Below are 14,745 nucleotides of genomic sequence, written 5' to 3'. Positions count from 1 at the left end.
GGACAGGGCAAGATATGACAAAATAATAATTTATAAATTATCAAGGGCTCATGAGGAAGGGAGGGAGTGAGGAGGGAGGGGAAAATGAGGACCTGATGCCAGGGGCTTAAGTGGAGAGCAATAGTTTTGACAATGATGAGGGCAATGAATGTACAAATGTGCTTTACACAATTGATGTATATATGGATTGTGATGAGTTGTATGAGCCCCTAATAAAATGATAAAAATAAATAAATAAAAAAAGAAATGATGAAGTAAAAAAGATGAACAGACGATGTTCAAAGGGGAACTAGAGACAATAAGATATTATAAAGAAATATGCAAAACCCTGAGTCTAGGAAACAAAAAAGGAAGAACATTCTTAATGTTTCTTGAGCTGAAGAAAAAAATAGTACTATGGACCGTAACATTCCGCAAATCATAACAAAGGCATACATTCTTGGGTTGCATTATTGAAGGATTCTTGGAGTAAAATATTGAATGAGGCACGATTCTTCAAAAGAAGATGGAAGGAATACACAGAGTCACTGTACCAAAAAGAATAGGTTGACATGCAATCATTAAGGAGCAATAGTACTGAAGGAATACATTCATTCTGCATGGAAGGCATTGGTTAAAAACAAGCCTCCGATAATTGACAGAATACCAAATGAGATGTTCCAGCAAAAGGATGGAACACTGTTTGTTCCACGAACAGATGCACGTGCTCACTTGTCTAAGCTAAGACAGCTGGAAGTCTGCTACTTTGTCAGCCACCTGGAAGAGATGCACACTCGTGCCATTCCAAAGGAAGGAGACCCAGCTGAATGTGGAAATTAGCAAATAATTTAATTAATATTAGACGCCAGTCAAAATATGTTGAAGATAATCCAAAAATTTAAAAACAGTTATAGTAGTACATGGCTAGGAAAGTGCAAAAACTCCAAGCCCGATTCGGAAGAGGGTGTGGAACAAGGGCTAGCGTTGCTGATATTAGATGGATCTTGGCTGAAAGCAGAGAATAACAGAAAGGCGCTTACTTGCGTTTTGACTATGCAAGGGCATTCCACAGATCATAGCAAACTAGAGTAACATCAGAAAAACGGTAATTCCAGAACACCTAATCGTGTTCACGCTGAACCTGTACATAGACAAAGAAACAATTGGTCAAAGAGAATAAGGGGAAACTGAACGGTTTAGAACCAGACGGGATGTGTGTCAAGGTTTTACCCTTTCTCCACACTTACTCAATCTGTGTGCAGAGGATATAACCTGGGAACCTGGAGTCTATGAAGAACAGGTCATCAGGACCGGAAAAAAGACTCATTAACAATATGCAGAAGACACAACCTTGCACACTGCCAATGAAGAGGGCTCGGAGTACTTACTGAGAAAGATAAAACCTTCAGTGTGGGTTATGCTTCAACAAAGTCCTCACAGCTGGATTAATAAGCAATGCCATGATAGAGACTAGACTGCAGTTGTCAATGATTTTATTTTACTTGGATCCATCAATATCCACGAAGGCAGCAATCAAGAAGTTCAATGTCATATTTACTGGGCACTCCTGCAAAGGAACCCTTCAGAGTTGTTAAACAGTAAATATATCACTTTGAAAACTAAGGTGTGCCTGACCCTAAACAATCACCTCTTTTGCAGAAGAAAGCTAGCCACTCAATAAGGAAGACCAGAGAAGATTTGGTGCCTTTGCATGAGGGTGTTGGTAAGGAATATTGAAAGTACTAGGGACCGCAGAAGAATTAGAAGAATAAACAAATCTGTTGTGGAAGAACTATAGGCAGAATGCTCCTCATTAGGGAGGGCGGCTCACATACTTAGACATGCCATCAGGAACCCTGGTGGTGTAGTGAGTTTCTAACGGAAAGGTCATCGATTTGAATCCACCTATCTCCTCCTGTAAAGAGCCACAGCCTTGGAACCCCTAATGAGCAGTTGTACTCTGTCCTGCAGGGTCCATATGATTGAGAATTGGCTCAATGGTAGTTTGTTTCTTTTGTTTGTTTTTTACCAGGCAGGTCCAGTCCCTGGAGACGGACCTCATCCTTGGAAAAGTAGAAGGTCACTGAAGAGGAAGATCCTCAGTGAGCCGCATTGACGCAGTGGCCGCGTCCACAGGCTCCAACAGTCATGAGGAAGATGGAAGCATTTCATTCTGTGTTCAGAGAGGTGTGGAGTGGGAAGCGACTTGACTGCCCCTAATGGCAAACAGCATGGAGTACTATAAAGAAAAATGCCAGCGTCCCATAAAAATGGCTGAAGAGTCCACTTCCCACCTGCGGCCTTACTCCCCAACCAAACTCACTGGGGCTCCTAGCCACCCTGCAGGGCAGGGCAGAACTGCGCCTGCGGGTTTCCGAAACTGCGTCTGCTTACGGGAGTGGAAAGACGTATCTGTCTCCAGAGAAGCAACCGGTGGTTTTGACCTGCTGACCTTCTAGTTAGCAGCTCAAAATATAACCCACTCTGTCACCAGGGCTACCTGCTGCCTTAGTAATGCTTTTTATTATGAACTTAGAGGTTTATCACCCTCAGCCCTCACTTTGGAAAAATCAGCCTAGGTTAAAAAATAATGTAAAGGAATGAAACATACTAAAAAGAGCATCATGATAATAGAAAAAAAATCCATTTAAAAACATCTTTAAGTCATGCTTTAACGATCATTTTAGGTAAAATGGATTTAATTTCATAAGTAATGTCTTTATGTAGCATTCATGAAGTATTCAGTAAATGATTTAAAAACAACTCAGAGTCTAAGATCGTGAGGTGGAGAGGATGCACCAGAACTGTTTTCAATGCTCTATATAAATGACTTACTTAATTTTGTTTTCATGGAAAGGTTTTTAATTCCATTTGTTTTTCAAGAGCCTTTTGAATTCATGTAGAGGTCTGCATCATCACTTTAAAAGGCTATATAAGAATTTATAAGTAAATATCCATAATTTCTTTAATCCGTTTCTGTTATGTTTAATATATTTTCAGTTTTCAATGTTGACATGAAGTCAACATATGCCAAATATTTATCTACATGTTTTAACTGACTTGCTTACTATCCACATATTTACTCATGAGGAAATGGAGGCAAAGAGGGATTAAGAGTGTAATTTTTTTTACATTTGCTCAAGTTTAGAAAGTAAATAACATTAAACCCAAACAAGTCCAACCATAATTTAAATCCAGTGTTCCTAATACTCCTAACTCTAAACTACTACCTCCCTTTGTGTCTTCCATAATAAGACTTTATAAAAATAGCACTGTGATACAGCCTCCTAAAAGTATATTAGAAATGTAGATTGGGTCTACTTACACCAAGCAAATGAGGGCTGTAGTTTAAAAAAATTTAATTGAAAAACTAAGCTACAATGATTGCTATTGCCTATCTTAAGATCATAGCATACAATATAAAAATTTTCAGTTCTTTAACTTCCAAAATTAAGTTTTTACTTCCTCTCAAAAGTATTGAATTAGGCTTGAGTTCATTGTTAACAGTTGGGTGAGATGGGGATGATTGGCAGAATTTTCTAATAGAATATTAAAGTAATTTAAATTCAATCTAGTAGGAAGATAATGATAATGGTTATTCACCAGATCATTGTTCTCATTCTGTTCCCAATAATAGGGCTCAAAAAGTATCTTTTTATTCTCACATTTTTAATCTTGGAAACTCCAGTGCAGTGAATCATGTACAATGTAGACTGCCTTCCAGAATGGCATGATGATTAAGTCCCCACCTGATCATGCTGCTGATCTACAGACTGCATTGACAAAACCAAAAAGCCGCAGCATGAGACAGACAGAGAAAGGGAGAGAGAGAGAGAGATTTTAACAAGCATCTTTTGCTGTCTCTGGAACACTCGAAACTAAGTCAGAATGAGTTCTTTACGATGTGACTACAATGGCAAGTACAGATGGCACAAAAATGAGCCTGGTCCACAGGAGATGATTTAAATGCACACTTCAATTTTACATTAAATATGTTAGGCTATTTATTTATTTATATAATTTATTAAAAATTAATTATTTAGATAACTATAGGCCCAGTTGCATTTTCAGACTTAATTTTATGTATAATTTGTTTAGAAAAGTCTCTTTTCTTACTTCTTGTCCCTCCAATTCTATCTTAAATATTCTTTCATCTTTATAGCTTCCTATGCGATCTCTGCCTACTTGGTCTTTCTGTACTAATGTTTCTCCATCTTTGGTTCACCACATATTGGTACAGATAAGAGTTCTTGACACATGGAATTCAGGACAGATCAACCCCTCAGGAACAGTAGTGAGAGTAGCGATATCATGAGGGTGGGGGGATGGTAGGGAGGGGGAAGGGGGAGAAAGGGGCAACTCATCACAAGATTGGATATATAGCTCCACCCCCACCCCCAAAGGGGATGGCAAACAGAAATGTGAGTGAAGGGAGACAACGGACAGTGTAAGACACAAAATACTTATAATGATATATAATCGATCAAGGATTCATGAGGGTGGAGGAGGGAGGGGAAAAAAGAGGAGCTTATACCAAGGGCTCAAGTAGAAAATGTTTTGGAAATGATGATGGCAACATATGTACAAATACGCTTGATACACCTGATGTATGCAATGTTATAAGAGCTGTAAGAGCTCCCAATAAAATGACTTTTAAAAAATCCTCATTACATCTCCTCCACTCCTAATTAAATACTAAGAGATATGATTATTCCCCCCTCCACCCAGGAAGAATCGAGTTTTGAAGGGCCAGTTAACAATCGTTTAAATATTTTTCACCTCTAACCAAGCACCAATATCCTCCCTCATGGGGACAATATTGCTCCTGATGAGAAGGTATGTTTTATACTCAATTTCATCCTTGGTCCCCACTCCCTGTCATTGCATTACTCTGGACACTAATGACCAATCCGTCCACCACTTCCAATTCTCAAGATAGACTTTATTTCTTCCACGCGGGGACCCTTGATTCCCCAAGTCAAGATCAGATGTTTTTCCTGTGTGTTCCTATTACATAGTGTATGATTCTTCTTATAGCATTTACTGCATTATATTGTGAGCTCCTATTTATTTGTTTGTATTCCTCTTTGACGGTAAGCGCTGCAGTAATAGAACTTTTTCTAGTGTATTTACAGTGTGCCCAACATCGAGTACTGGCCTTAGCACATATAAACTTTTCGACAAATATCTGATGAAGGAATGAAATGGAAAAAAAAATTCACTCACATTAGGAGTAAAGTGAGAGTGTTGGTAAGCTTATTGAATTGGTTTGTGTCTACTGGTTCATGTTAATTTATACTTCAGTAACAAATTACCCTTAAAATATGAGTGGCTTAAAACTACATAAGTAGGCTTTACAAAAAATGCATGCAAAAAGAGAAAGAGAAGATAATGGAATTTTTGCATGAGCTGTTGAAGCCCCATTGTAAGGCCCATTTCTCTCATTCTCCATCTCCGTGGAAGGCCACTTGCCGCTCTGCTGTGGGTCACTTTCTCTCGGACACAGGCTAGAGAAAACGCTTCTTTCGGGAGAATTCCAGGCTCACGGAAGAAGGCAAAGCTTCTGTTCAATGCTCCTGCTTATAAGTAAATACACCATCTCTACTCTTGCCTTATTGGCCCAAACAATTTAATGGAAACCTGATATCATGAGGCAAAGAAGTGAAGTTTCCAGCTGGGAGGAGAAGTAAACAACTGTGAATAACATGATGCAGGTGGCAAAAGCCCATAAGACATCCCACAATGTCCAAAGACACCAAGAATTGATAAGGGGTGCAAATTTTCACTGTCTGACTAATCCAGCATTAGGATATTAAAATGAATCTGGCATCCTAGGCGGAATTGGGCTGAGTCCCCAGTGTACAATGGGCTCAAGCCGAGGACCCGTGGTGAGGGGGCACAGGACGGGGCTGGGCTTTGTTCTGCTGTGCTCAGGGTCGCTAGGGTGGCAGCCACCTCATAACCACTTCAGTGTATAAGGGAACACTGATGAGCCCTCGAGTGTTTCTGAACCAGCTCACTCTGTGAGATAGCTTATGCTCCAAGACAGATAAGAGAGCTGAAATATTTTGATACTATATTGCTACACATTCTAAACAAAAAAGTACCAATGAAAGAATAAACAGCATTGTATTTTCTTTTGTTGAAACTGAAAATGCAGTTCTATGTATCAACCACAAGGTGTCAACCTTGCAGCTTGTTTACTTCATAGCTGCTGAAACAAGGAACGTTTAGAAAGGAAAAACATTACCTAGTCTCCTAAGGCCCTAATAAGTTATAGTTTCGCTTGAATATATTTTGGCGAGCCCTAGTAGCATAGGGCTGCACGATGGCCTGCAACCCACAACGTTAGCAGTTCAAAGCCAACGGCAGGTCGGAGGGAGCAAGACAGAGCATTCTGCAACCCATAAACAGTTACAGTCTGAAACTCCCAGGAGCAGTTCTACGCCGTCCTCTAGGGTCGTTAAAAGTCGGAACTGACTCAATGGCAGTGGCGGAAGCATGGTATTTTCAGTAGCCTTATATGGATGTGAAAGTTGACAACGAATAAGGTTAGACCGATGAAGAATTGATGCTTTTGAATTCCGGTGCTGCTGAAGTATATTGAAATTACCACAGCCTACCAAAACAACAAACCCCTCTCTCCTACAAGAAATACAGCGAAAATGCTCCTGCGAAATGAGGATGGCAGCACTTTGTCTCATGTTCTTTGGACATGCTGTTAGGGCCCTCGAGTCCCCTCACAGGCCAATAGGATGAAACACTGCCTGGTCCCTAGCTATTCTCACAATTGTCCTTACGTTTCTGCCCACCGGTGTAACTACTCTATCAATCCAAAAGACCTTCCTCTTTCTCTCTGCCGTGCAACTTTACCAAGCACGGTGTCCTGCTCCAGGGAGTGCTCTCCCCTAACGACATTGCAAAGTAGAGGAGCCTCAGCCTCAGCCTCCTCGCCTCTAAGGACTATCCCAGCTGTCCTTCTTCCTCGAGAGGCTGTTCTCTTGGCGGTCCATAGTACTTTCAGCATTGTTTGTTGGCACCGGAATTCACACATATCAATTCTTCTTCAGTCTTCCCAGTTCAATGTGCCCAACTTTCACATGCACACGAGGCAACGGAAAATACCAGGGCTTGGGTCAGGCCCAACTTAGGCGTCAAAGTAACAGCCTTGCTTTTTCAGCACTTTTTAAAAGTCTTGTGCAGCAGATTCACCCAATGCAATGTGGCATTTGATCTCTTGACTGCTGCTTCCATGAGCACTGATTGTGGATCCAAGCAAAATTAAATCCGTGTATCATGATGTTACCGATGGAGCCTGTTGTGAGGATTCTGATCTTTTCTTTGAGTTGCAATCCATACTGAAGGCTACAGTCCTTGGTTTTTATCTGCAAGTGTTTCAAGTCCTCTGCACTTTAAGTAGGGTTGTGTCGTAAGCATATTGCACGTTATTAAAAAAGCCTTCCTCCAATTCTGATGCCAAAAATCTTCTTCAGTTAATCCAGGTCATCCTACAGATTGAATAAGTGTGGTGAGAGGATACAACCCTGATGCACACCTTTCCTGATTTTAAACTGTGTAGTATGCCCTTGTTCTGTTCTCAGAACTGCCTCTTGATCGAGGTACAGGTTTCACGAGCACAGTGTAGAGTTCTAGGATTCCCTTTCTTCTCAAGGCTATCCATTGTTTATATGGTGCACACAGTCGAATGCCTTTACATAGTTAATCAAATTCAAGTAAACATCTTTGAGGTATTCTCTGCTTTCAGCCAATATCCATCTGATGTCAGCAATGATATCCCTTGTTCCAAGTCCTTTTCTGAACCCGGCCTGGATCTCTGGCAGCTGTCAATGTGTTGCTGCAACCACTGTTAAAATTAATTTCAGCAAAATTGTCCTGGAATGTGACATAATGATATTAATGTATGTGATATGAATGATAATGATAATTTGAGCATTCTGTTGGGTCACCTTTCTTTGGAAAGGGTACAAATATGGATCTCTTTCAGTCAGTTGGTCCAGTATCAGAGGAGTGATATAAAGGAAGCCCAGAGAGAAGATGGACCGACACAGTGGCTCCAACAATGGACTTGCATGACACAACAGCTGTGAAGATGATTTGGGCAGGGTGGTGTGACCACAACACTTGATAAAGATACCTGGTGGAAGAGTGAGTAGGGTTTACCTGTAATATAGCTGCAGTTATACGGGATGGGGCAAGGTACAGATTTACCCAAATAGTGAGTTGACACGGCAAATCAAGATGATACTTATGCCTTGAGTGCGGTGGATTAAGTCTCTGTTATCAAAGCAGCCAAAGTTGCAGCCTAAAAGCACAAAAAAGAGGGCAAGGAAAGGCTAGAACAACTGATGTTAAGAGGCAAAAACAATCAAAATCCAGCAGGAGAAACAATTAGCACAAGCAGTGAAAGACTAGGCTACATGTCCTGGATGTTGGGGTTGTTATTGAAGGGCAGAGTTGATGCTCCAAATTTGATGGTGGTAAACAGATGGGTGGATTTGTGCCTTGAAACTCACTAGGATGTATTAATCAGATCTCAGTTACATGCGACGGAAACTCAATCTGAAACATTTCAGGTCAGAAGAAGGATTGCTTAGAAGGCTCTTGTTGCCACAGGAAAGACAAAGGTGCAGCTAGGCATTGGGGTGATTGAAACTAGGAGCCCCACGGGGGCTCAGCTTCAGCTTCGACCTCTCCCTTTCTCCCTAACCTTTCAGGCTGCTTTTGTCATGCCCTGGAAGGACCGAGGGTTGCTACCTCTGGTTCCAACTTCAAACATCTTAGGGAAGAGATGTGGTCTAGCACCTTTCCTACAGTTTTCAAAGAACCACATCAATATGATTGTGAAGGCACTGATGAAAAGATATGAGAAAAAGCAGTGTGAACGCTAGATTATGAAACACGCAGAGCTATGATGAAAGGATTTTGATTTTTAATGTGGTGCAAGACCTGGCCTGAGGTCCCCACCACAGCCCTCCCAGGCATGCTCGCCGAGTTAAACATGGGTGATGCCTCCAGATCAGCGGTTCTCAACCTGTCGGTCGCGACCCCTTTGGGGGTTGAACGACCCTTTCACAGGGGTCGCCCGATTCATAACAGTAGCAAAATGACAGTGATGAAGTAGCAATGGAAATAATGTTATGGTTGGGGGGTCACCACCACAAGAGGACCTGTATGAAAGGGTCGCGGCATCAGGAAGGTGGAGAACCACCGCTCCAGATAATAGTTGTGACAATTACTAGATACCGTTGACACACATGTTTGGAAAGGGAAAAAGAGCATCTCCCTGAAGAACAGAAAGAGGCGACGTTACTCATAGGAGGGATCCCAGGCTATAGCAATGCACACAAATCCATCAACAGGAAGAGTGCAGTAGAGATCCTACCTCTACCGTAATGTTGAGGTATGGAATCCAATGCTGGAATAGAGACCCCAAAGAAGAGCTGACTAGAAGCTGATGCCAGGGGCTTACGTGGAGAGCAAATGTTTTGAGAATGATGAGCATACCGAATGTACAAATGCGCTTTACACAATCGATGTATGTATGGGTTGTGATTAGAGTTGTATGAGCCCCTAATAAAATGATTTAAAAAGAAGAAGAAGAGCTGACTAGCGAAGCAACGTATAAGCTGGGGAAAAATAAGTTGTGCCTTATAATAGAATGGATCAATTGGTCACAACGGCCTAACATGGTTGGTTGTAAAACTGCATCTGGGGGCCATGGCAGACTCTCCGCGCTCATTAGTGTTTATCAGAGATGGACATGTTCCAGCATGCCTAGTGGATATTTTAGGGCTGCAGAGAAGGCCCACAGTGCTAGACTGATGCAGGTATAAAGGAGAGTCTGCTGTACTGGGAGGCTAAGGCTATGGGGACTTGAAGAATGGGCCCAACTTTACTTGAGACAGCCCCAGTCCGTCCTTGATTTTGGAAGGTGTTAATTTATAATCTGTTCAGATTGCAGATGGATTAACTAAGATTAATGAGAAGTTCTGGGCATTGCCTCTAACTTTACCTTCCTCCTAAAAGTCAGCAAGTATTATCAATCTCTTGGGATGGACATCATGTTTGGTAAGCTGAGGGGCCAATGAAAAGGAGGGTCTCCCTTGATAAAATGTCTTGGCACACTAGCTGTAACAACACACTCAAACACACTGACCGTTCTGAAGATGGCACAGGGCCAGGCGATGTTTTGGTCTGTTATACACCTGAGTCTGTGGCAACTAGACATCAACTGAGTATCAACAATAGAATCTAGTTTATCTCCAAAATACATCCCAAATCTCTCCATTCCTCTTCATTTTTATAGCCTTTTTCTTAGTCCCAGGTATTAATTGAAGTAACCGGTAAAATCCCAATCCTGATATTGAGTTGATTCCAAGTCATAGTGAACTTACATAGGGTTTCCAAGACTGTAAACTTTTCTCCCTTGGAGCTGCTGGTGGGCCTGAACTGCGGACTTTGGGGTTAGCGGTCCATCTCCTAATGCACAATGCCACCAGAGCTCCTTAGTAGCCTCTAAGAACATATGAAATTGTCTCCTTAACTTCACTTTTGCCCAATTATAATTCATTTTCCCCTTTGCAATGAGAATGATCTTTTAAAGATATATATCAGATGGTACCACCCCCTTTTACAATCCATCAATGCTTTCTGGCTGTGCTTTGGAAATAAATTTTTTTAAAAATTGGCAACATCCCTTGTTCCTTATCTTCTAATTCCATAGCTTGAATTTCTGGCAGCTCCCTATCAGTGTACTGCTTCAACCATTTTTTAAATTATCTTTAGCAAAATTTGACTTGAATATGACATTACTAATATCATTTGATACTTTGTGATTTTGCTATATCAATTTTCTTTGGAATGAGCACATGTAGAGATCTCTCCCAGTGAGTTTTTCCAAATTTATTTTCTTTTATTGACTGATTCCCCCCCCCCAAATTTCTTGGTATGATACTTCCAATGCTACATCCGCTTGTTTGAAATATTCCAATTGATAGTCCATCAATTCTGGAAGCCTTGTTTTTGGCTAATGCCTTCAGTGCATCTTAGACTTCTTCCTTCAGTACCACTGGATCTTAATCACACATGACCCTCTGGAAATGGCTGAATGTGCACCAAATAATTTTAGTACAGTGTACCCTACATTTTTGAGGTGTTAATTAAGAATCTATTCTTATTCCAGGAAGGAGATTAATTAGGATTAATGAAAAATTTGGGGCATTGCCTCTAATTTCACTTTCCTTTTAAAAGTTGGCAAACTTTATCAGTCTCTAGGGATGGCCATCATGTTTGGCAAAGCAGAGGAAACTACACAGGTTCGCTATGAGCTGGAATCCACTCAATATCAATCGATTGAGTTTTATAGGTTACTTCAATTGGTGTCTGGAATGAGGGAAAAGGCTACACAGAAGGTGAGGAATGGAGAGATTTGGGGCGCATTATGGAGATAAAGCAGACTTTACTGCTGTTACTTAGTTGATCTTTAGTTGCCTCAGACTTTTTGGTATAGTATTTCTTCCACCGTCTTTGAATGCTTCCTACATCATTCAGTATCTTACCCATAGAATCCTTCTATATTGAAACTCGAAGCTTAACCATTTTCTTCAGTTCTTTCAGCTTGAAATATTCTGGCATCTCCTTCCCATTCAGTTTGCGAACTCCAGATCTTGGCACATTTCTTCATAATGCTTGACTTTGTCTCCTGGGGCTGCTCTTTGATACTCTCTGTTCAGGTCGTATAATGCCATCAATTTCCCCATTTGTTTAACTACTTTCTGTTCAAGAGCACGTTTCAGAGTCACCTCTGACGTCCCCTTTGGTTTTCTTGTGTTTTTTTAAAAATGACCATTGGCTTTCTTCACATCTGTTCTTGATGTCATACACACCTTGTCTGGACTTAGTGTTCAGTGCCTTAAATTTGTTCTTGAGATGCTCTCTAAATTTTGGTGGATAGACTCGAGATTGGACTCTGTCTTTCACAGACTGGTTTTCCTTTTCTTCAGCTTCAACCTGAACTTGCATATGATCAGTTGTGGTTTGTTTAATATTTAGCACCTGGCTTCATTTTGGCTGCTGATACTGAATATCTCTGTCGTCTTTTCCCATAGATGTGGTTGATTTGATGTTTGTGATTCCATCTTGTGAAGTCCACATTTATAGTCACCACTTATGTTGTTGGAAAACGGTGTTTGCAATGAAGAAGTCGGCAGTCTTGCAAAATTCTATCATGCGATCTCCAGTTTTATTTCTATGACAGGGCTGTATTTCTCAATGACTGCTCCTTCCATTTTGTTTCCAACTTTCACATTCAATTACCAGTAATCAGCAATTTATCTTGATTGGATATTTGATTAATTTCAGATGAAGAAGCTGGTAGAATTCCTCAGTATCATTATCATTGGCTTTAATGGTACATTAACTGGTCTTCCTTGTAGGCATACAGATATTAGACTACCACATACATCATTATGCTTCAAGATAAATCTTGAAATGTCTTTTTTGACAATAAATGTGATACCACGTCTCTTAGATCTGTCATTCCCACGATAGTAAGCCACGTGACTGTCTAATGCAAAATAACCAAGACCAGTCCACTTCAGCCAAGCTCTAGGACATCCATCTTTACGCCTTCCATCTCGTTTCTGACAGCTTCCAAATTTGCTAGATTTGTACTTTGCACATTCGTTCTGATTAGGAAAAGACGTTTCTTCTCATTTTGAATCATACCTCATCAGCAAAATGAAAGTTCCAAAAGATTCACTCCACCCACTTCATTAAGATCGACTCTCCTTTAGGGAGGTGGCTCTTCCCTACTCAAGCTCTGAATGCCTTTCACCCCAGGGGCTCATCAGCCAGCACCCTCTCACACGATGTGACGAATTTTTGCAGGTGGACTGCCTCTCCCTTCTTTTTAGTCTGTTCTTAGTCTGCTAGCTCTGCTGAAACTTGCTTACCATGAGTGACTCTGTTGGTATTTGAAATTCCAGTGGTATAGTTTCCAGCAACAGGCAAGCCACCACTGTCCAATGGGAAGAGGGGGATAGATAATATGAAGAGGTTTCAGAAAGTTCACGGAATGTATGAATTGTTGAATGGAAAATTAATCTGCTCTGCAATAAAAGTTCATCAGAAATGGAATTAAATGACGATGGAATTTTCACACAAACTCTTTGAAGTCTACCTTATTATTCACTCTTCCTTTTCAGAATGAGTGACCTTGGACTTGATCATGTGTTCGCTTTGGTTAATGGAATGTGATTGTGACAAGTGGTGTGTACAAGGAGATACTTTAAACATGGCTGAGTGATTTGGCTCAGCCTCGCGTGCTGCTTCTCTCCACATGAAAAGAGCATCTCTCAGGCATTGCGTGGTAGTTACATAATCTGTTGTCAATTTGAGGCTTAAGAGCAAAAGGGTGAAGTTTAGCCTGCCAATCAGATCGCAGCTTGATGACCTCATTTGGAGGCGCTAAGGTGATAAATAGTTCTTTGGAGGTGGGACACAGGTTCAGTTCCTGTGAGACATCCTTGTTGACAAGACACATGGAGCCAGGCTGATGGCTGTCAGAGTCTCGGAGCTGGAGAAGCCATGTGGAGACCCCTGGCAGTGCTGAGATGCTTATACTGCCCCAGGATCCACAAGACTTCCCACCCACTGGCCTGTGTTCTTCCTGCATTCGGCATCACTGCATGTGTTTTGTGAGTCTGAAGAGGACTTTATAGACTGGTATTGAACATATGGACTAATATCGGACTTAAGGACTTGATCTGGACTGGGCTGGGACGCATTCTTAATGTACAATTAGTCTTTATATAAAACTCTTTCTTATACACATGAGCGTCTATAAATTTGTTTCTCTAGTCAACCCAGACTAACACACATGGGTTGCCCATCCCTTCGGTCTATGTCCTGGAATAAGCCAAATGTACAGCAGAGTTGCAAACTGAAACAAAACCATCAATCACTTATAGCTTACATGTATTGAGTAAGAATTAAGTGTTCATTGATGTAAGCCAGATAGATTTTTTCACTATGGCAAAGCTTACAGATTTATAAAAATCAGGGTCTTTGCACCTGCAATTGCTGTCTTTTGAAAGTCCACCTCTTTATGTTCTTTAGCTCTTTGGTCAAATGCAGCCTTTTCAGTGAGAGCTTCTAAGACTATCAGAGCTAACACCTCCTCTGCCCCATCTCATAGTATCACCCTTAATCTTAGCATTTTTAATTTTCTTATATTTACAAAAAATGATTTCTGTTAGAAAAATTAACATGAAACTAAAAATTAATATGCCAGGGCTAGGTAAATCCTAAAGATATCCTAAATATCCAACTTTTCCAAACTTCTATACCTTTCCATTATTCCTGATTATCAACTAGCACTGCTGTCCTTCATGTAGTTTCTAGGGACGCAACATCTCATGTAACTCACAAACTGTTAAGGAGAGAATTCCAGAGGTTGTGGGTGCTGTGTTGGTCCCAAGTCCAAGGTTCAAACATCCCTCCTCATTCACAAGGCTGTGGAAGATGGTGAAAGAAGGTCACAAGATAGGCTACAAGAACCCAAGAACCTGCGGTCAGGCAGAGGCAAGCCACAGGCCATGTCCATACAGCCAGAAGCAAAAGTGTCCAAAGGTCAAAGCAGGTTTTGCTTCTGCACATGCTCAATCAGGAAGGGGAAGGTCATAAGAGAACGGTTTGAGGGAAGGGAGGTTTCTGCCTTCTGCACCCCAGACCTTTGAGGAAATG

General features: G+C 41.1%; 1 protein-coding gene across 3 annotated transcripts in view; it reads right to left on the bottom strand.

Moving 5' to 3' along the window:
- KYAT3 (kynurenine aminotransferase 3) overlaps positions 1 to 14,363 on the bottom strand; it is a 73,212-nt gene extending 58,849 nt beyond the window's left edge. Inside the window, exon 1 of one of the 3 annotated variants that reach the window (XM_045291987.1) lies at positions 14,349 to 14,363. The gene's annotated coding sequence lies outside the window, so the exon portion shown is untranslated. Of the gene's footprint in view, positions 1 to 1,019; positions 1,094 to 8,160; positions 8,285 to 14,348 lie in introns of those variants that run through there. The other 2 variants (XM_045291986.1, XM_004699589.3) reach the window with 2 other exon arrangements.
- Positions 14,364 to 14,745: the final 382 nt, after the last annotated feature.

This window comes from Echinops telfairi, unplaced genomic scaffold (genome assembly GCF_000313985.2).
Source record: "Echinops telfairi isolate 266 unplaced genomic scaffold, ASM31398v2 ScPeMD7_443;HRSCAF=831, whole genome shotgun sequence".
NCBI lineage: Eukaryota > Metazoa > Chordata > Mammalia > Afrosoricida > Tenrecidae > Echinops > Echinops telfairi.
This window is presented reverse-complemented; position numbering and strand designations above follow the sequence as displayed.